The sequence below is a fragment of the Vulpes vulpes genome, chromosome 1 (genome assembly GCF_048418805.1).
Source record: "Vulpes vulpes isolate BD-2025 chromosome 1, VulVul3, whole genome shotgun sequence".
NCBI lineage: Eukaryota > Metazoa > Chordata > Mammalia > Carnivora > Canidae > Vulpes > Vulpes vulpes.
Genome location: NC_132780.1, coordinates 110077777 through 110101574, shown reverse-complemented (window position 1 = coordinate 110101574; position 23798 = coordinate 110077777).

Genomic DNA, 23798 nt, shown 5'->3' with positions numbered 1-23798 from the left:
ACTATAATCATTTTAGAACATTTGTATCATCCCTTCCCCAATACCTTTAAGTCTATTTAAAGTCAATTATTTGAGTCAATCCATCTCTAGTCCCCAAAACCTCTGCTCTGCTTTCTGTCTCTATTCATTTGTCTTTTGGGGGGGGGGACATTTTATATAAACGAAATCATATAGTACTCTTTTGCTCCTGGATTTCAATTTACATCATATTTTTGAGGTTCATCCATTTTGTAGAACATATAAATATTTTGTTCCTTTTGATTGCTGAACAGTATTCCATTGTATGGATACCACATTTTGTTTATCCATTCACCAGTTGATGGATATTATGAATTACAGTCCTGGGAATGTTCATATAGAAGCCTTTGTGTGGACGTGTTTTCATTTCTTGTGGTAACTACCTAGGACTGGAATTGGTGGGTCATCTGATAAGCTTATATTTGAACTTTTAAAGAAATTATCCAGCTTATTTCCAAAGAGGTTGCACCATTTTATATTTCCATTAGCAGTGTATGAGGGTTTGGATATCTCCATTCTTGCCTACACTTGGTATAGTCTGTAGTTTTGATTATTGTTATTCTAGGGTTTGCATTTCACTAATAACTAATGATCTTGAGCACTTTTTAATGTGGTTATAGCTCTTTGTATTTTTTTGTGTGTGTGTGTGTGTAAAATGTCTATTTAAGCTTGTTTTTTTGTTTGGTTGTGTATCTTCTTATTGAATTGTAAGTGTTCTTTGTATACTTTTAGTACAATCAATCCTTTATCAGATATGTGATTTGTGAATATTTTCTTTTGGTCTATAGATCGTCTCTTCATTTCCTTAGTGGTGTATTTGGGCACAAAAGGTTTTGAATTTTAATGAATTCCGATTCATCAGGATGGGGGGTTGGTTGTTGTTGTAACTTGTGATTGTTGTGCCATATCTAAGAAGTTTTTGCCTATAATGTTACAGAAATTTTTCTCCTATTATCTTCTAGAAGATTTATAGCTTTAGCCCTTTATGTCTGTGATCCATTTTTGAGTTATTTATGTGTGACCTAGCTAATTGACTTAATTAACAGTGTTAGTAAAGGGTTCATATTTGTGTTTAAAGACATTAAGTCAGAGTGCCTGGGTGGCTCAGCCAGTTAAGAATCTGCTTTCAGGTCAGGTCATGATCTCAGGGTCCTGGGATCAAGCCCCACATCATTAGGCTTCCTGCTCAGCAGGGAGTGTGTTTCTCCCTGTCCCTCTGCCCCTCTCTACAGCTCATGCTCTCTCTCTCTCTCTCATTCTTTCTCTCTCTCTCTAGCTCTGTCTTAAATAAATAAATAAAATCTTTAAAAAAAATAATGAATTGTCTCAGTACCATTTTTTTTTAGAAGAATATGTTTTCCCCATTGAATTGTCTTGGCACTTTTGTCAAACAACTATTAAATATAAAGCTAAGGATTCTTTCTGGATTCTCAATCCATTCCATTGATCCGTACACCTGTATTTATGCCGATACTACATTGTCCCGATTATCGTAACTTTATAGTTAAGTTTTGAAACCAGGTAGTGTAAAACTTCCAAATTTGTTCCTCTTTTTCAAAGTTGTTTTTTGGCTATTCATATTGTCAGTAGAACTTCGAATCATATTAGAAGGAATGTTAAATCTGGGCTATAGCCGTATTAGGACTGGATATGAAATATTTTGTAGATTTATTAACTTGAATGGACACATAAGGTCTCCTGTTGGCAGCAGGTAAACAAATGACATAGAACGGCAATTTCTGATTTTTAACTTATGTTAATTTTTTCACAAAGCCTGAGAAAATATTGAGAATTCAAAGGCTTGCATATGATTAACAGCTTGAATAAATACATTTCTTAAATGTTTTTGTGTATCTATACCGAACACGATTTCTCTGGACACAACTGCAAATATATTGCAGTTGCATAATGGTATTAATCAAGTCTTCTTTCTTTTTTAAAGATTTTATTTATTTACTCATGAGAGATGCAGACAGAGAGAGAGAGAGAGAGGCAGAGACATAAGCAGAGGAAGAAGCAGGCTCCCTCCAGGGAGCCCAATGTGGGACTGGATCCTGGGACCCTGGGATCGTGACCTGAACCAAAGGCAGGTGCTCAACCACTGAACCACCCAGGTGCCCCAATGAAGTCTTCTTGTTGAACTAATTGCCTTTGACACCTTTCTTGTTTAGCCCGATATCACTTTTTGTCATTGTTTTTGCTTATTTGGTTTCACCAATAAATTCTTTATAAAAAACCCCCACTTCTTCAGTTGTATAATTAGACTGTGGAAAAGTTTTTATAGACTACTTTTATTCAAGTTATGTCAGACAAATAGCAAAGATTTTCTGACTGTAGAAAGTTAGCAGATCCATCAGTCTGCAGAGAATTGTATTGACTTTGTCATTCTCTGAATAATAATTACTGCTTTACTTTCTGTTCATATCTATAGCTCTAAAATGAACTCCTTTATTTGAGAGGCATCTTATCAATCATTTCACTTACTTTGTCCCCAATCATTGCTTTTACTTTTTTTTTTTTTTTGCCAATAGGATTCCTCATATTTCATCAGTTATTTCAAAACACCAAAAGCTTTTGTATTCTTATCCTTATTACACAGCATGTTAGTTTTGGGATGCTTGAATGTCCTATTTTGCTTCAGAAATTTTGACAAGTTTCTCATAGTGTTCTTTGTATGTGTCAAAATGATACCAGTGTTTCTAAATGCAACACATAATGAAATAGAGTCAATTCCAGTTGGCAGTTAAATTCCAAATTTCAAACAGTTTTGATGATATTTGTGTAATATTTTGTGGGTTTTTTGTTGATGCTGATATTTCTATAACATTAATGGGTGATTCAGTTGTTAACATGGTTTTATTACTATTAACACCAGTGCTCATATTTGTTACAAATATCTTCTCCTATTATGCCTAAAAATCTTTTAAAACTTCTTACCCATGAGAGTTTCAATTAAAAAAAACTCAATCCAGATTATAATTCACAATAATATATACTCATATAGTAAGCTATGATTGATTTTCAGAAATGATGAATTAATACACTTTTAAGAAATACATGATGATGAACATGGAGATTTTTTTTTGAATATGGAGATGTGATATATGAGAAGCTATACTAAACGTCTGTGCATTCATACCATTCTTACATCCAAAGAAAAAATTTTTGTTATTGAAGGTTTGGCCCATTCATAAATCTGCCGGCATAACCAGACTCAGTCTATGCAAAGTGGATTACTATACCACTACCGTTTTTGGCCTTATTGCCAGTAGTAATATTTATAAAATAAGAGTTTGTTCTGCTAGTTAATTTCTTTCCTGATGGAGGTTAAAAATATATAACTATGAAAAATTTAGAAGTATATAACTGGTAAAATGTTTAAATGTTAACAAAATCATCTTGTGGACCAGTGGTGATATATGTGGCATGCTTTGGGAAACATTGGCTTATCCTTGAGCCAGCGCCTGAGTCATCTAAACAAACCCACTATCTCTAAATCATCTGACCATCCACACTATACCATTCGAAGATAGATATAAACTGTTATGAAGAATATCTGTCATTATTCTTGATTCCTACTTCTGAATCTAACTTTTTAATGAACAGTTGGGATTATTAATAGATGAAAGAGGCAAAGAAAAATTTGGATAATAGAAACCTCCTCCACTCCTTCTAAAAGCAACTAGGGTGTTAAAACAAAATAAAAAAATGTAGCTGGTTACATCTAGGTTCCAGTCCAGATTTTTTTTTAGCTGAAAAATCTTAGGTAGAATAAGCCATTATGCATATGGTATCTTTCTATGTACATTAAAAATAATTATTCCTCCCTGGTAGGATTCTTGTGAGGTTTTAATGAGATACCAAATGTAGTATGCCTGGCACAGGGCTCAGTGAAAGTAGATGTTCAAAATATTAAAAATACATTATTTTTTCTCTCTGTCTGAGCTAAGAATAATCTTCATACACTTTTTGTGCTACTGTACATTGTAAACATCCTCTAAGCTGGCTCTTTATCAAGAGTAAACAAGACTTTCTTTGAAAATTACAAAGGCATCAACAAATCTAAAAAGACAAATAATGGGAAAATTTAAACATTTCTAAAATATAGTACTTTTGTCACAGAGTCAGCATGGCCTAATAATGTGCTGTAAATGTTGGAAGCTTTGAGATCTTCAGATGAAAGACTCTGTTGAAATAAGGTATCATTACCATTAATTTTACTATGCCTAGCCAAATAGATTTTTTTAAATTACAGAATTGAGACACATATCTCAGCCTTCCATTTACATTATCTTTTAGAGTATGCACAAAATCTCTAAATGGATCAGTACACCTGAATCACAATATACAAAATTACAATATCAATTATGAAAATACAGTATTGTATTCCCTAACCGGTGAACCTAGAATTAAATAATACTTTGCAGAAAAAGGAAGATGAAATTTGTTTAGACAAATTAATATTAATATTAATATTAATATTAATAACAAAAGACTTATCACTGCCGAATACGTAAAGCTAAAATGGTATCTCATTTTTTATATTGTTGGTATTCTTATCACTTTTCTATCCAAGAAAAATGAGTCAAAGTTTATTTGCATTAAGAATTCAGGAAAAATTTTCTATAACATGTGATTTAGTTTGTTTGTTTTCCTGAGAGAAAGGCTACCTGGAACAATGGGTGATTTTTCTAAATCTATGCCTTTCCTCACCTGGTTTATGTGTTTTTTCACACAGATATTATAGGACAAGCCCAGAGCAAAGGACCATGACTTTAAAATTTTAGGAATATAAGAAATCAGTGAAAAAATCTTAATGCCATCCAAGACCATTGTTTTCAGTAGGCATTGATGATGTGTAGCAACACAAAAGCATGCCTTCTATGTGTTTTTGTGGAATAGTGATTCAGATGAGATTGTGTTTGATTCAGACCATCAATCTTTTGACTGAGCTATTCAAAGTTTCTGTAAAAACTGAAATTGATTTGGCAGACACGTTTATTTTCTTTTTAGATTAAGAAATCTTTCTAAATTATTTTGAAATTAAAAATTCATATTTCTTAGTACAAAAGCAACATGATTTCATTGTAAAAAACTAGATAAGAGAAAAATTTATTTTGTATTCTATATTGAACATTATTTTTGAATAAATTTTATTTTAATTCATCTTAAGAAGTCTCATCTTTTCCTCTCTGTAAGCCTCAATTAATTCTTATGAAAAATTAGTTTTATTTTTTTTATTGGGATCATCATTTTGCATTATATTTAAGATTTGCTGACACAAGAAACAAGAAAAAAGTTGAAAAATATACAAATAAATGAAACCCCACTAATAACCTTGCCATCTAGGTATAATCACTATTAACGTGTTAGATATATATTCTTCTAGAGTATTCTCAGGTTTTGTTTTTCTTTAAAAATTCTCTTAATTTTAATTTTTTTTATTAGAGAGAGAGAGAAAATTTGAGCAGGGAGAGGAGCATAGGGAGAGAGAGAGAATCTTAAGCAAGTTCCATGCTGAGTACAGAGTCCAGTGTGGGGCTTGATCTCACAACCCCAAGATCATGACCTGAGCTAGACTGATTCCACAGGATTCTTCCTGAATGCAGGCTGGAATGATATAATATTGGGAGTGGGAGCTTTTTGCTGGACTGATCTAGCAAGAACAATTTGTTCAAGTTGTATTATGACAAACAGGGACATAGAGGGAAGTCCAAAGTTGGGCCTAGTCGAGCAGACAGTCCTTTAATTAACTCAGAGGAGCCTGATTAAAGTTAGGTCAAGCAGAGGGTCCTTATTAAGGGGAGGTAGATGAACTATCTATAGTAATTAAGTAAACATGGATGTCAGTTTATGACAAGTTCTAAGGTAAAAAGTAAACCAGGATAACGGAGACAGAGAGTGCCAGTGAGTGGAAGAGTGGATGTGGGTTTCTATTTTATTTAGAGTCATTAGAGGCCTCACCTAAAATGTAACTTGAAGAGCACAAAAGAATAAACTATGCACTGCTCAAATAAGAGTGTAGCATTTGGAAGGAACAGCTGTGCAAGGGCCTTGAGGTTGTGCTCTGAGCACTCTGAGGAGTAGATGTATAAAAGAGAAGGATAAACCTTGAGATTGAAGACATTCTACTGTTTAGAGCTCAGGGATATAAGGAGGAAAAAACAAAGAAGAACTAGATCAGTGACTAAAGAGAGTGATGATCCAGAGGCCAAGTGAAGAAAATGTATCCAGAAGAAAGTGTTAATAGTGTCAAAAGACCCAAATAAATTGAGGACTGAGGATTAACCATTGAATGTTGCTATATGGGGGTTATTGGTGTTCTTGGTGGGAGTTGTTTTATTTCAGTGGTGGAGATGAAAGCTTCTCTAGGGTAGAAACAATTTAGAAAGAAGGGGGAGGAACTAAAGGATAGTAAACACAATTCGTTCAATGAGTATTGAAAAAAAGGAAAATTTAGGAATGAAGTGAATGGTGACTGGAGGTCAGTTTGTTTTTTTTGTTTTTTAGCAATAAAAGTATGTTTTATGTGGAGGGAATTATCCCCTAGAAGAAAATTTTGATGATGGAAAAGCAAGAGGGAGGAGCAGTTGCTAGAGTTGCTCCGAGTACATGAGAAGTAGCTGTTCCTGAGTAGATGGGGGCTACAGCACAAGGAGGAGGGACTGGTTTTGGTTAGAAGCACCCACAGTTCATTAATATTAATGAGAGAGAGAACAGACATATGAGTCTGGATTCAAAGCTATAAAAAGTCTATTCTTTTTTTTTTTTTTTTTTTGCAACATAGGAAGTCAATTCCTCAACAGATATTGAGGTTAAAGGACATGGTGTTGCAATTCAATCTAATTCCGATGGACTGGTTGGACCCTCATCACACACACACACACACACACACACACACACACACACAAAGCAGCCATACCAGTCCAAACTGGCTAAATCAGATATTTCAAGAGAAGCTGCTATGGAAGCTGCTATGGTCTCATCTCTCACCTCATTCCTCCCTCAATTCATATGTTGAAGTTCTAACACCAAACAGGATGTATTTAGAGAGAGGGTCTTGGGGAGATAATTAGGTTTAAATGAGGAAATGAGACTGGAGCCTTCACGATGCTATTAGCATCCTTATAGGAAGAGACATCAGAGAGTTTGCTTTCTCTCTCTTTCTACCAAGTGAGGACAGGCCAAAGGTAGCCATTTGCAAGCCAGGAAGACAGCTCTCACCCGGAACCCAACCATGCTGCACCCTTGATCTTGGATTTCCTGGCCTCAAGAACTGTGAGAAATAAGTTTCTGTTGTTTAAGTCGCCCAGTCACCCAGAGAAGCTGAGATGGAGATAAAGATATGGAATGGTTGTCTGGGAGAAAGCATCAGGAACAGGTTAGAGAGATTGGAATTGCTAGTTGGCACTAAGGTCTCACCAGAGATTAGAACTGATACACTTAGAGTGAGACCTGTCATCCAGAGAGTTTTTCAGCAGTTAATTTTCTTTGTGCAGGTGCAGAATCACAGGTAATCATTTTACTACTCATGTACTAAGAGTTGGTGAAAGCAGGATAGCTAAGCATTTGTTACATGTCCAGCCGCAGCAGAGAAATCCTAAGTAGGTGGGATAAACGAAGAAACAATGGACCACAGTCTCAAACTCAATAGCAGAGTAGAGTATGTGGTTAAATGAAAACCACAAATAGACTAGATCAGCCAATTTAAATCAAGGAGTTTCAGTGTTGGGATGTCCTGAATCCAGAAAACCATGGAGCATGGACTGCTTGCTCGATTTTCATCTTCTGTTTGGTGCACTGTAGACTTGATCACAAATATGTCTAGGATGGAGTCAACTTCAGGTCCTGGGATTCTCTAACCGTTAGCAGTAATCCAAGGGTGAACTTTCACATATATTCAATCCTCATTTTTCACAGCCTCTGAATCTGTGAAATCACCTGCTCACTAAAATGTACTTGTAACCCCCAAATTAAAACTTGTGTTTTCAAAGTCATTTGTGGAGATGCACAGTTTGGTGAAAAACTTGAGTCCTCTGATGTGCATATCCCAGCTGAGGTCAAACCAAGTGATGCTCTGCCTTCTTGTTTCAACTTTCATACTGTGAACAAGTATGCTTTTTTCATTTTATTTAATGCCATGCGCGCGTGGGTCTGTGTGTGTGTGCTTCTTGTTGGTGGTTTTACTATTTGATGGCCCATAAGTATATGCGTTCCTAAGCACAAGAAACCTGGAAGAAAATGGAGGGAATGCATGTGTTATATACACTTTGTTCAGGTGTAAGTTATAGTGCTATGGGCCATGAGTTCAATGTTAGTCAACAATATATGTTAGATAAGGTGTCTTTAAACAGAAAAGCACATAAAACAAAGTTATGCATTGATCAGTTGATGGAAATGTTATGACCAGAGGCTCATGGAAACTTATCCTGGATTTCCCCAGGAGCAAAGGTCCTGTACGTGCTAATTCAGTACTCACAGAGACTTTATAGAACAAAAGTAGTGAGAATCAATTGTATCTAGTAGGTCATTCAATTATTCATGCTAATTTTTTCAGAAACTCTGAACTGTTGGCGTGTTTAATTACTCCATCACCTTCTCCCTGTCCTTTGGCCTTGTGGGCTTCCTATGCTCCCATCCTTTATGTACCTTCCAATCCAGCAGGTCTCTTCTTCCCCTCATAAGCATTGAACATTTGCCATTGCCATCTTGCACTGGAGTCCCCATTGGGATCTTATGATTGCATTCTCCCCACCATAACCTTTTCAAAAGTAGCCATGAGTACTTTGCCTCTTCTATGTTCTTGCCCATGGGATTGCCTCAGTTGTCCATCCACATAACCTCTGCTCTATGTCTTGTAAAATCCTCTTGCATCCCTGAAAGGCTTTGGGATGGGGCAGCTTGGCTAAGGTGAACAACAGTCTCCAGAATTCATTTTCCATATCAGAAAGGGAGACAGAACATAAAGACTCCTAACTCTGGGAAACGAACTAGGGGTGGTGGAAGGGGAGGAGGGCAGGGGGTGGGGGTGAGTGGGTGACGGGCACTGTGGGGGACACTTGACGGGATGAGCACTGGGTGTTATTCTGTATGTTGGTAAATTGAACACCAATAAAAAATTAATTTATTGAAAAAAAAAGAATTCCTTTTCCAATATATTTCTGGTTAAGATGGGATATAAGAGATATTTTCTTAAGCAAATTGATGGACTGTAGCTTCACAGCTTGTACTTTTTTCCAATTATTCATTCAAGCACTACTCTGGGTTCCACTGTGAAGGGATTGTGCAGATTAAAATCTCTAATCAATTGAATTTAAATTAATCAAAATGAGGGTTATTTTAGGTGCACCTAATAATCTGTTGGAAGTCCTTTAAAAGAGAAGTAGAAACAATATACTCTCCCTTTGCCCTGGACCTGCCTTCCTCACCTCCACTGGCTTCAGACTGTGCCAATGAGCTCTAACCCTGCTTGGGATCTTCCTTTCCTGCTTTCCTGTCCTACTGACTTCAGACTTGCTTAGCCTGCCTCCATAATTGCATAAGACAATTCCTTGTGGAAAAAAAAACCCTCTTAATATGTATGTATATATATGTGCTGTATATACTGGTTCTGCTCCTCTGGTTAAACCTTGGCTGATATAGTTCCCACGCTGTACACAGCTCTTCCTCCACCCAGCCTTCTCTTCTTTCTCTGTAACTGTTTTACATTTTACTTTTTTAAAGATTTTATTTATTTATTCATGAGAAACACAGAGAGAGGCAGAGACACAGGCAGAGGGAGGAGCAGGCTCCCTACAGGGAGCCTGACATGGGACTTGATCCAGGACACCGGGATCAAACTTGAGCTGAAGGCCTACACTCCACCACTGCGCCATCCGAGTGCCCCAACTGTTTCACATTTTTTTTCATACAGTATGGGTTAAATATTCAAATTCTGGCTCTTCCACTTTCTAGATATATGGATTTAGGGAAGTTACTTGGACTTTCTGAGTCTCAATTCCTTCATCTATAAAATGAGAATGTTAATGGCATATACCTTATAGAATGGTTGTGAGGATTAGTCAGCATGTGTAAAGCCATCAAGAAATACAATTGCTATAATAATTGTGATCTAAAGAATTTTATTTATTCCTTTCATATCTCCAGCTCTGTGGAGAACACAAAGGAAGCAGGTGAGAGTTCTTTCTTTTTAGGATTTTATAATATGCTTGGGAAGAGAAAACAAACATATGGAGACTTATGTTCTGAGACAAAAAGAAAACCAAGAGATGCAATAGCTGGCATTGTATTTATGCTGACAGTGAGTAAAATATGTGAGCTGTGTACTCTTCTGGGGGAGCACAAATACTCAGACTCTCCGCTCTTTCACCTCTCTTAGTTTCTACCAAATAGAGGAATTATTAATCTGATAGTTAGATTCAAGGACTCTGACTGGGCCATGTTTATTAGTAAACTGTGATCAGTGTGCAATACAAGGTCCCAGCATGTGTCCCATGCATATGCTTTTTCTGCCCCTACTTCAGAAGTAGTGGATGGTTTCTTGGGATGAGCCCTGCCCACATATTGGTCTCAGCTTCCCTCTTCCTTAGGGTGACTCCCACAAGATAAGATCAACTGAAAGATAAGTTGAACTGAAAGTTCTTCTTTCTTCTTCTTTTATATACACTTTATAGCAGTCTCTTTTTTAGTCTTTGTTCCATGTGGCTTATGAGAAAGGGGTTTTCAAAGTCCATTATTACAAGATTTCGGTTTGGAGGTTCAGGCCAGGGGGAATCAAGCCCAGATATCCAGAGCTTCCTGCATTGGGGTTTTAGGAACAAATTCTGCTAACGAGAAATGGGTGCTTTATTTTGTTTGGCTCTGTCTCCCTGTGTATACATCCCTTGGGATTCACAGGGAGAGGGATCTTGACCAAATCCTCCTGGCCTCAAAGACTTGGAAATATATACATAGGACAAAAGCTGCTGTGTAGTGTGTAATCATTATGTGTAGTTTTGGGACCCCTTGGGAAAAATTCAAGTATGCTGAGCTCTGTAGTTTTTTTGAACAAATTATAGGTCTAAATGGCCTCTTTCCCCCATATTCAAACCCAAATCTCCAGATTCATCATGCCAAAGTAGAAAGCCAAATGTACCATTTATTCTGAGGAAATTAATCCAGAGAAAGAAAGAGAATATGTTTGTTTTTGAGGCCTATATGTGTGCACCACAAGACTTCTTAGGGCACGGTAAGGGTCCTGAGCCCATGATGATATGAGCATGTGGAAAATTAACTCCAAATTGCTCAACAAATAATACTTCTAGAGAAAAATAGCACAGAAGGGTATATTCTTTTGGGGTATGGAGCCAGTGAAAGCTTTTTGAAGATGAGCTTTGAAATGGGTTTTAAAGAATGTGAAGAACTTTGAATGATGGAGAGAAGAGGAAGAGAATTTTAGGCAAAGGTGATCTGTAGACTCAAAGTCTATCATTGTTATTGTTTTTCTTAGTTTATGTTTCCCCTAAACCAAAGTCTAAGGCAACCATTTATGTGGAAGGTGATTCCAAAAAGCACGAGTGAGGATGTTAGTGAAAGCGAGACAGGATAATGGGGGAAGCCGATAAAGAATATTTTAATAAGGGACACCTGGGTGGTTCAGCAGTTGAGCATCTGCCTTTGGCTCAGGGCATGATCCCTGGTCCGGAGATCGAGTCCCGCATTGGGCTCCCTGAGAGGAGCCTACTTCTCCCTCTACCTATGTCTGCCTCTCTCTTTGTGTCTCTCATGAATAAATAAATAAAATCTTAAAAAAAAAGAATACATTAATGAAAGCTTATGGCCACTGTAGTCAAATGGGGCTCATTCTCATTGAGAATTCCCTGGGAAAAAAAAAAGAAACAAAAACAAAGTGGAATATCCCTCAGAATTATTTCCCCAGGGACCAGGGAAGTCGAGGCATTTATTCACCAACTCTCATACTTCCCACTGATTGAGGGCTGTGTGCCTGATATTTTAGTTTGTACCTATTTGTGGCCCAGGCAGCTCTTGAGGTGCCAGAGAAAGTCCCCAGAAGAAGGGCTTCAGAATGCAGGAAACCATCTTGATTCCTCCTTCACTTCACCAAAGCAGTTTCTCCATCAGCCTTCCTTCCCTACTTCAGTAAATGGCATCACAATCTATCCAACAGCAAGTGCCAGAACTTAGAGTCATTCATTCAACTATAACATTTATTGAGCACTTACACTGTGCCTGGTACTGATCCAGGTGCTAGGTGCTGACAAGTCCTATATGCTCTACAACAGAAACATCCCAAACCAGTCCTCTTCTCTCCAAATCCATTTCTGTGTCTGTAATTTGGAGCATGGTGGCCATTTAAAATTGACAAATTGTTACTCTTTCAGTTTTCGCTGAAATATTCATCTTTTCTTGCCCTTGGACATTGATATTCTTGGTTCTGGGACTTTGGACTCAGAACTGTTACTTTCACCATCAGCAATCTCCTCCACCCCTCAAACCAATTTTCAGGCCTTTGAACTTGGACTGAATTATACCATTCGCTTTGCTAGTTCTCCATCTTGCAAATGGAAGATCTTGGCCTCTACAATCATGTGAACCAATTGCTATAATAATAAATCTCCTCTTATATGTAACCTATTGATTCTTTTTCTCTGGAGAACCCTGACTAATACAATGGCCAAGTGCACTATCTGAAGCTATGCTCAGTGGGAGGATTTTCTCTTGTTTCTGTCTTTCAAGGTGCTGTAAGTTGAATTGCAGTGTGTCTCCCAAATGATATATTGAAGTCCTAATCCCTGGTACCTGTGAACATGACCTCTAGAAATAAGATCTTTGCAGATATACTCATTGAGATGAGCTCCTACTACATTAGGGTGTGCCCCAATTCCAGTGACAAGTGTTCTTTTGAGGAGAAAGAGATTGGAAACACAAACACATGGGGAAGAAGGCCATATGAAGACAGACAAAGAGAGGAGTTAAGCTACTACAAGTAAAAAAAAAGTCTCAAGAGTTGCCAGCAACCACTAGAAGCTAGAAAAGATAAGGAAGATTCTTTTTTAGAGCTTTCAGAGGGAGCATGGCCCTGAACACACCTTGATTCTGGACTTCTAGCCTCCAGAACTGTGAGACAATGAATTTCTATTGTTTTAAGCTACCCTGATTATGGTACTTTGTTGTGGCAGCCCTAGAAAAATTTTTTGAAATGTTTTTATTTGCGTATAGTTAGCACACAATGTTACATTAGTTTTAAGTGTAAAACATAGGGATTCAGCAAGTTTATACATTATGCTATGTTCACCTCAAGTGTAGCTACCATCTGTCACCATACAATGCTATTACCATATCATTGACTAGTCCCTATGTTGTGCCTTTCATCCCCATGACTTATTTATTCCGTGACCAGAAGCCTGTATCTCCCACTCTCCTTCACCCATTCTGTACCCCCTGCCCCAGCCAGTAGCCATCGGTTTGTTCTCAGTATTTATGGGTCTGTTTCTACTTTTTGTCTGCTTATTCATTTGTTTTGTTTGTTAGATTCCACATATAAGTGAAGTCATATGGTATTTGTCTTTCTTTGCCTGATTTACTTCTCTTAGCATAATACCCTTTAGGTCCATCTATGTTGTTGCAAATGGCAAGGTCTCACTTTTTTATTACTGAATAATATCTTGTTGTATTGTATATACCACATCTTCCTTATCCATTTGTCTGTTTATGAACATGGGTTGCTTCCATATCTTGACTATTGTAAATAATGTTGCCATAAACATAAAAGTGCATATATCTTTTCCAATTAGTGTCGCCAAATCGAAACAAAACACCAAGTCTTTTTTTCCCCCTTATTGTGCCACTACCACAGTGAATACCCGGTAGTGAAATCATTGGACCATACAGTGTTTCTGCTTTTAATTTTTTGAGGAACATCCACAGTTTTCCACAATGGCTGCACCAATTTACATTCCCACCATCAGTGTACAAGTGTAAGTACAAAAGTGCAAGTGCAAGTTCTTGTACAAGAAAAAGTGTTCCTTTTTCTCCACATCCTCACTAACACTTGTTATTTCTTGTGTTTTTTATTTTAAGCATTATGATTGGTATAAAGTGATACTCCATTGTGGTTTTGATTTCCATTTCCCTGATGATTAGGAATGTTGAGCATGTTTTCAAGTGTTTATTGGCCATCTGTATGTCTTCTTTGGAAACGTGTCCATTTAGGTCCTCTCCTTATTTTTTAACTTGGATCTTTTGCTTGCTTTTGGTGTTGAGTTGTATAAGTTCTTTATGTATTTTGGATATTAACTCCTTCAGATATACCATTTGCAAATATTTTTTCCCATTCATTAGGTTGCATTTCCATTTTGTTAATGGTTTCCTTTTCTGCCCTCCCTGCTTAATTGAAGCTTTTCTCTAGGGTAGCAGAGCTGCCAGGCTTAGAGTTCAACCTTCTCTGAAGCTTCACTACTCTTATAACTATGTTCTTAGGCTGATCTTAGCTTTTTCTCCACCTTTTAGCAAGTGATCCAGACCAAAGGTTGCACTTAGGGTCTACTTCTTAGAACTGTTTCTAGTGTCTACCATTTTTTGGTTGAGTTTCCTGGAAACAAAATTGAGATGAAGATTTGTAGGTAGAATGTGTACTGGGAAGTTCTTTCAGGAACAATACCTTCAGGGAAATACAGGAAGCAGAACTGGACAGAGACAAAAACTGTGTGAATTATAGTAAATGTCTCAGATGATCCTTTATGGATCTCTGAAGTGGAGAAAGCTCTTTAGAGTTATCCACAAACTGCTACAAGGGGAATAGGTCTTCATACTTTTCATTAACCAAATATTGGTTGTAGGTTGCTCTAGGCAGTGATTGTAACCTTGGATGAGGTGGGTCCCTTTGATAGAAGCAATTCCAGGGAAGAGATGTGGCTATGAAATATTAGCCACTAATACTTCTAGTAGCTCAAAAATGAGTGCCTTGGTCTTCATAAGGGCATCTGAAGAGTGTGTTTTAGTAACCAGTACAATACATAATGTATTTCTGCATTTTTCTATTTACTTTAAGACAATAATTAGAATATAAACTCCAAGAGAACAGGAGCTTTGTCTCATACATTGCTATATCCCCAGAATTAAGAACAGCCTGGCTTAGTATTTACTCAATAAGTGTTTGTTGACGAAATGATTGAACTAAATGAGTAATTAAAGCATATTTATAGGTGCCACATTTTGTAAACTGACAATCACTTGGCATATCACAGGGAATATAAATAAATGAAAATGTAAATAGGAAAGCCTCACAAAGCCCTTCTTTACTCTTACATTTGAGTGAAAGTGAAACTCTTTAATGTGATTTTTTTTTTAACTTTTATGAAATTGAACCTACTTCTAAAGCATGAAATGAATTGATAAATGACATGGACAATATACTTATTTTTAGCCATGACCTTATACTCTGATATGGGTTCTTAATGAACTGTCTTCGTTATAACTGGTGTTAAAGAATATTAAGAAAGAGATTATAATTGGATCAGCTCTTATAGTTAGATTGACTCATGAAGGCAAATTTGGTTTTGTACCTATATCTCATTAATATTCATTTTCAATTGCCTTCCAACAGATGTCTGCTTTTGATTTTAAACATAGATTTTCAAACATTTTTATGATACTGTGAATGTATAGAATCTTCTAAAACATTTTTCTAACCATATTCTATTAAATATTGGCACTCTCCCATATGGAATGAGGAAAAAAAAAGTCTGAAATGCCATCTTGTCCACTCTTTAAATATTTCTAATGCAAAATGTCACATAAACTCAACATTAGTAAACATTTATTTTTCTTCATTTAACAACTACCATGTGTGAATTCAGGTTTACAATTTTAAAAAATGACTAATTATGAAGAGGAAATATCAAGAATGGCAGCCATGAGGAGTTCTGTGGACCTGCTCCCTGACAAAACAAACATAATTGATAAAGAATTTTTTGAAAAGATTTTATTTATTTATTTGAGAGAGAGCAGGGGGATGGGCAGAGGGAGAGAGAGAATCTCAAGCAGACTCCATGCTGAGTGCAGAGCCCAACACTCCCTCTTTCCTGAACTCTTAGTTGAGGGATAAAGTATTTCACATGGAGTCACACTGCTAGAATTTCTCATACCCTTCTGCTCTGAGTTACAGAGGCTAAGTTCCTATTGAGTATGATTGAGAGGTCAGGAGTACCCTTCATCACCCAGTCTTCACTCCCAGCGAGGAGTCTCTACCCAGGCATGACAGGCTGAGAATCCTGGAGCCCTGATCACTTTCACCCCAACTTATTCCTGGGTTGGGAGTTCCATGCTGGGAAATGCCAACTAAGAAGACTAGAGACAACTACTCCTGCCCAGTGCCCAGAGTATCTGCTCAGAGTTGTCCACCACCACCACCACTCCTGCAACCCCCTGCCCCAGGAGAGAGACAATCCATAAGAATGGACATCTACAAAACTTTCCCTAAAGGAACTGATTTTATTTGGAATAGAGTGTGGGAATTTTAAGCCCTAGGGTGATCTCAAAAAACAGTGGAGATTTTGATGGTAATCAATTAAAGAGGAAGTTGGTGCATCTATTAAAACAACAACCTGAAGTGGAGACCAGCTAGTTTACCAGAGAGAACCAGCAAAACCCTCCTGGGGCCAGAATAAACCTTAAAAATTGTCCTTGGGAAGTATTTCTGAAAAGGGGCCCAAATTCAATTAGATTAGACTGCAGAACATCTTATGCCCCCAAGGTATTATCAAAAACAAAAGAGCAATCAGTCAGCAATTAATGGAGCCTAAGAGCTTGGTGTGATGCCAAGGGAGGCAGACAATTTAACAGAGAAGTCAGAGACAGTCAGAGGCTTTGCTGAAACCGCTACCATCCCAGAGTGACTATGGACATGCCCAAAGCTGTGTTCTCTGAGGAGAAAATCTGAGGTTTCACTCTTCAGGGGAAATAGACTTCCCTAAAATTGTCTATCCAAGTCATTAAACAAATAAACAAGCAAATAACAATAACAACAACAAAAGTAAACTGCCCAGATAGAGAGGGGAGGGAATTTGGTGTCCAGTATTGCTGTAATATGTCACTTAAAATGTCTAGTTCCAAGAAAAAAATATGAGACATGCAAAAAACCAGGGAAGTGTGATCCATACGAGGAAAGAAATAGCAGGCACCAGAAACTGCCTGTGACCCGACAGTAAGCTGAACCCACGTGGAAAAAACAAAGAACACTGGTAAAGGTAATTATGTAATTTTAAGACAGTATAAATGCATATTCTTTTCCTGTCTTCTCCTAGCTGATTTCAAAGCAATTGTGAAAGAATATATGTACATAATTGTATTGTTGAACCTATAACACATAGAAATACAATACATTTGCCAATAACAACACAAAATAAGTGGATAGGAGTATAGCTGTATTAGAGTAAAGAAAAGATACCAGATGGTAACTAGAACCCACAAGAAGAAGCAAAGAGACCCAGAAATGGCAAAATAAAAAGGTTAATATAACAAATTCCATAAATATATACTTGCCGTGCTTTCTTTTCTCAGCTTCTTTAATAGACATACAAGTCTATAAAGTAATAATTGTGACAATACATTGTTGGCTTTAAAACACATTTATGTAATACAAAAGTGGGAAGAGAGAATAGACCTATAAAAGAATAACATTTGTATGTCATGCTGCCATTCAACTAGTATAAATCTGAAGGTGATTCCGATAAGTTAAGATGTATATAGTAAGCCCTAGAACAACTGGTAAGAAATAACTTAAAAAAAAAAAAAAAGGACGATAATTAAAGGCAACCATGAGAGGATGAAGGCAGAGACTGGAGTGATAAAGATACCTGACAAGGAATGCCAAGGATTGAAAATAACCACAGAAGAGAGACATGGAAAATTTCTTCCCTACAGTCTTTAGAGGGAGCAAGCTCTGCAACACCTTAATTTTGGACTTCTAGCCTCCCAAACTATAAGACAAAAAAATTTTCTATTGTTTTAATCCAAGCAATTTGTGATGGCAACCCTAGGAAACAAGTCACGGCATCTAGAACTGTTATTGAATATTTTGTGGAATGGGTGTTGGCATTTAGTTTTTCTGAAAATTGAGGAAGGGAGGTGTCAGAAAAACTTATTCACTGTTATGGGTTGACCCCTAGTTTGTATGTTTGAATACTAACCTTAAATATCTCAGAACATGACCTTATTTGGAAGTAGGGTTATTGCAGATGCAATTAGTTAAGATGTGGTCCTACTGAACTAGCGTGGGCCTGATCCAATCCCATACGACTAGAATCCCTAAAAAGGAAGGGAAGCTTGGACACAGACCTTAACATGGAGAGAAAACCATGTACAGAATAGAATTACATTTCTATAAACAAAGCAGCTATGAGAAGCCAGAAGAGACCTGGGACTGATCCTTCCCTAGCACCTTCCAGGGAACATGACACCTTGAGGACAGATTTTTGCCTTCAGTCCTGTAAGATAATATATTTCTGTTGTTTAACCCCCTCAGTTTGTGCATACTCTGTTATGGCAGCCCTCACGAACCTATATACCCATAATGCTATTTTCAAGTCATAATAACTGTTAATTTTTAATTTATCACCTTCTAATTTCACATCTATAAATCTATAGATCCAGATTTACTAATACATTCATATATACATGCAACCTCCATCCAAATATTAGAGGCAGATTCCTATTAATAAAATTATGTGGAACTTGAAATAAGGCAGAAAGATTACTGTGTGACCTTCCAAACCCATGTGAGAGCCTATCAATGTGGCCTGAGTTGTCTGCCACTAAGGGAAGGTAATTTTGACGTGCTATTTACTACTGATTAAGGCCTAGATTCTACAAAGTTGTGTGTTCACTTGGAGAAGATTGATAAATTGCAAATTACTTTTTTTCTGGTAGAGATTCAAATGATTTTTGTTCTGTAGGAAAGATAACCCCCAAAGGTTACAATTTCATTGCCCTGTATCTAAATTAGCAATCTTATTTCAGCTTGCTTTGTTTTGATGACTCTTTCAATCTCTCTAGTCCTCCTTTGAAACAGGTTTACCATCCTGCCGATTCTCTCATTAATGAGTTCAAAATATCGTTGACATCTGTACCCTATATACTAGTATGAGAGTCATGATTTTAATTTTTTGAAAATTATACTTTGACATCTCTCAGATGAATAGTTCCCAAACTTCCAGAGTTCATGTGGAGGAAAAATTAATAAAATAAACTGAAGTTGGATGACAAAGCTAGAGTTGCCAATTTTAATTTTCCTAGTGTAACTGAGACACAGGGGTGCAGAACACCTGGCTCCAGGTCCCGAACAGACCAGAGTTGGCCACTCACCACTGACAAAATCCAAAGGCAGCAAAATGACTGGTGGTGAAACACAAAAGGAATTTATTTCAGTGAGGCCAACACTGGGAAGACAGTGAACTAATGTTTCAAAGACTGTCTCCCAAAGTGCTGAACATACTTACAGGTTTATAAAGTGAGAATGTGGGACAAAGTTCCATGACCATGTGCAGATGGGTAGTAATGGTGCGGTTGAACATTGTCTTGAGGCAAGTCCCACAGGGTCTTGTTGGCATTATGGCAGTCCTTATTGCTTGAGGCAGCAATTTTTGTTCCCACTATGGGATGTTTTGCCTGCAGGGTCTTTGGTCTGAATTAAGAGGTCAACCGGAAAGAACTTAATTAGTTTGTGGAAGGAGGTGGTGGAAGTCCTCCTTCACCAGTAATGTCAATTTAAAGATCATAAACATAGGAAACTATCATCTCTTCATACCTTTGTTTCATAAAATGCAGTGCAGGACTTCTAAGACCAAAAGAGTGGATGGAATCAAATGTAGTATGATCTATGTAACATTATGAAAAATTTGCTCCATATTGCTTTTATTTTCATTATACAACATATTGGAGAAGATAAGCACAACTTAGGGACCATTGCCTACAGATGACTGGTTTCCTTCCTACTTGTGTAGTTTCTTTTATTCATTCATTTAGGGTCTTCCCTGAAGGATTTCTATGTCCTAACAAGAACCTATTCTGTGACGAAAGCGTACCAGTTATATGCCAAGGCACCATTTTCTATGTGCAAATATGGTCCCTGACATGGAGAAGATATGCTAGTGGAGCAGATGCACTGAATAATCTCTTCAATAAATATATAATTAAATTGTGCTAAATACTATGAAGAAAGAGCATAAATTTAATAGTGTACCTTGGGCTGCTTATATGCTAATCATTTTTCAGTGAAAATTCCTGCCCTGAAAGGCCTAGCAAATTATTCTTATAGCTGTTTTTCCTAACAAAAGAAAGCCACTTTCCTGTCTTTAAGAGTTAAATATGTGACTGCACTTGGAGTTGACAGATCATTAGTAATAAGAGACCTAAACTTCAATAGCAACCGGCCTACCCAGGAACCCTCAGAAAGAGCAGAGACCTCCTACCTCTCCCTTCCCTCCTTCATTCCTTAGAAGAAAGAGGCTGGGCACAGAGAGGTGACTTCTAGATAAAATAAACAAATTAAAATGAGTTCAGTTCATAGTTAGTCTTTTAAAGAGACATAAAAGTGCTTTGTTGCAGTTGATAATCATGTTATATAGTTAATTGGCCCTAATTAGCTCAGCAGTTCCACACACTCAGGCTGTAAGGCTGTGAAGCCATCCCTACAAGGAGGGGAGAAAGGCATGATCACATGTAACTCTCCCTTATTATAAACTTTCTGAAGATAAATTTGACTCTATTGAATAAGTGTGGGGAATTTGGGCTGCAAGAGAGTCTGTAAATACAAAGAAAGGAACCAACAGTAGCCCCAACACTTCATGCTGTTACATACCACGTCATCGGAAATTGACGGGGAAGACAAGCCACCAAAACTCAGAAAAATTTAGGACAAAAGCACATTTGCTTTAACAAAAATGTGGATGAATCCTAGAAGATAATTACATCATCATGTGTTTGGACTGGGAATTCTGAGACTATGAAATTGATTGAGGAACATAGAGTAATGGGCTCCCAGAAAGATATGCTTGCAGCATATGCAAGCATGGACGTGGTCGGTGGATCTCTCTTTGTTATATAGTCGGGAAATACCCTGATATGTTTGCATGTCAAGATAATTCAACAAAACAGAACTTTGTAAAGTTTGGCAAAAGAGTAGGGCAATGAATAATCTCATTCTTCTACCATCGCCCAGATTTACCTGCATCCACTGTAGTGTTCACAGCTAAGGGATGAGCCAGAAGGGTGAGGATCACTGAAGGTGGAAAGATGTGGGTTTAAAAAGAGAGGCTTGATTACAAATTGCTAGTTTGTTTGTTTTTTTTAAGATTTTATTTATTTATGAGAGACGCAGAGAGAGAGAGGCAGAGACATAGGCAGAGGGAGAAGCAGGCTTCCTGCGGGGAGCCTGGTGTGGGACTCGATCCCAGAAGTTTATGAAAGATGATAGTCTTTTATAAACTTCTGAGGAAACTCAAGGAATAATTATTCACTTCATAGAAAACCAGTCAGATAAGATATTCCAAGGGCAAAAAGGCCCATTTTATAACTCAGGGTAGGAACAAGGAACTTTGATGAAAAGTTTAGTAGTGTCAGTGGTCTACTGAGGTGTCCCAGAGGAGCCCAGTGAGCAACCAACGCTATGTTCATTAGACTTACAACAATGAGGGGGAATAGCAACTTAAAAAATATTGATAGCTTCTCAAAATGAGGAAAATATGGAAGAGTCTTCATGGTGTCTTAGAGCACATGAGGTTGGGAGATTGCAAGCTGAGTCCTGAAAGGTGGGTAACTTGTTGCGATTGGACAGAGTGTATGATATTATAGCTTTGGATTGATATACCCAGCAAGATGTGGGTTTTAAAGAGAGGCTTGATTACAAATTGCTAGTTTGTTTTTTTAAAGATTTTATTTATTTATGAGAGACGCAGAAAGAGAGGCAGAGACATAGGCAGAGGGAGAAGCAGGCTTCCTGCGGGGAGCCTGGTGTGGGACTGAATCCCAGACCCCAGGATCAAGACCTGAGCCAAAGGCAGATGCTCAACTGCTGAGCCATCCAGATGTCCCACAAATTGCTAGTTTTAATAAGTAAGCTGTTAAGTTGGCTCACAGGCTCAGCTCCTTGGGAGCAAGTAATTCTGGAGCAAGAAGGTAGTTATTTTTTTTTACCCTGGTATTGGGACAGGAAATCATGCCTGGTCCCAGTGGTGTTTAATGTAAGGACTGCAAATTATGTTGCTTTCACTTCTCAGGATTCCAGACTAAGCCACATGATAGACCATTATTATCTAGAGACATGATCAGTGGAGATCTACGTCACTGTTTGATGTGTTGTGGTCATGTGAAGAGTTTCTGAGAGTAGTCATCACAACCTATATTAGGAACAGATTTTCTCGTTCATGTTGTTGGAAGATTATGTTTGGATCATTTGACGGAACAAAAACTGCACAGAAGAATTTAAGACTCTGGAGAGCACACGTTTGAGAATTGCAACACAGACAATTACTAAGAGAAAGATTATGATACAAGCTTGTAATCACTTCTAAGGCAGGAGCCAAGAGTGAACAAATTAAATCAAGAGAATTGGTACCATTCCTAATCTGAAAAGGCCACACAACTAGATATGGGAATATGAGCCAGATTATATAATTTCAGGATTTTTACTTCTGCCTCCCAGATTAGTTTAGTATAGGTAAAGATCTAAGAGAGGTCTATAGTAATATAACAACCTTTATTTCCCTAAGTTCTAGGGCAGCACACGTTCTACCTTGAATGGCTTCTGCATTCTCTATACCACTCACTATTATTGAAGCCTCATGTAATGTGTGAAATGAAGAATACAGTCTAAAATATTCTTCCAGTGGTTATTTTTTAAAAATAAATTGAAGCTCAGAATTGTTTTCTCCCTTTGAATTAAATTATCTGTCTATTTTTCTTAGAAGGGAAATTAATGGGTCAAAATGGACTCAGAGCGATACTAAGAACTATCCTGAAGGCAGTTATTAGTTTACTGATATTATAGATCCCTGTCCATTTTACAGGTTTCAGATTACAGTCAATAGTCTTTTGTGCTTCAAATACTCATATGTGGATACCAAATAGAATTGGCCTGGCACCAGGCAATGGAATTTGTGCCAGACCTATTCTATTTGACATCTATATATGAGTATTTCTGCTGAAAGCAGATCATTGGATGGCTTCTAACAACTAGTATTGGATTTGAAGCACAAAAGACTATTGACTGCAATCTGTAAATTGGACAGGGATTAAGGTTTAGCTTAACTAATGCACCTTTCCTGCAAGGTTTGTAAAAGTCAGGCACTCTCTCAATATATCCTATCTGTCCCCTAGCTTTTTCTATCCTCTATTTCTGTGAAAGCTTGATTGCAAAGTCTAATTCATCTGTGAATTTTCCCCCCCCAACAACCAAAAGGAAAACTCCTTTCTAGTTTTGACATAGTAGAGACTTTATTAAGTCTGTCTGGTCTATTCTGGTTTTTTTTTTTCCCACCTAAATAAGTTACTTGGTGAATGAGACCAATTAATAAGAATTATAACAAAGAATTTGTTTTGTCAGATTTGTAGCAAGGAAAGGGTACCAGATGAACCTGGGTAGCACCCAAAGTAAAATGAGTACAGACCCAACAGTCAGTTTGATTGCATACTTTAACCAAATCACAATCAAATTCTGGGCGTGTAATGGAATCATGCTAAGAAGTATGTAAGTTTGTGAAAAAAACATGGTAAGCATAGAAATG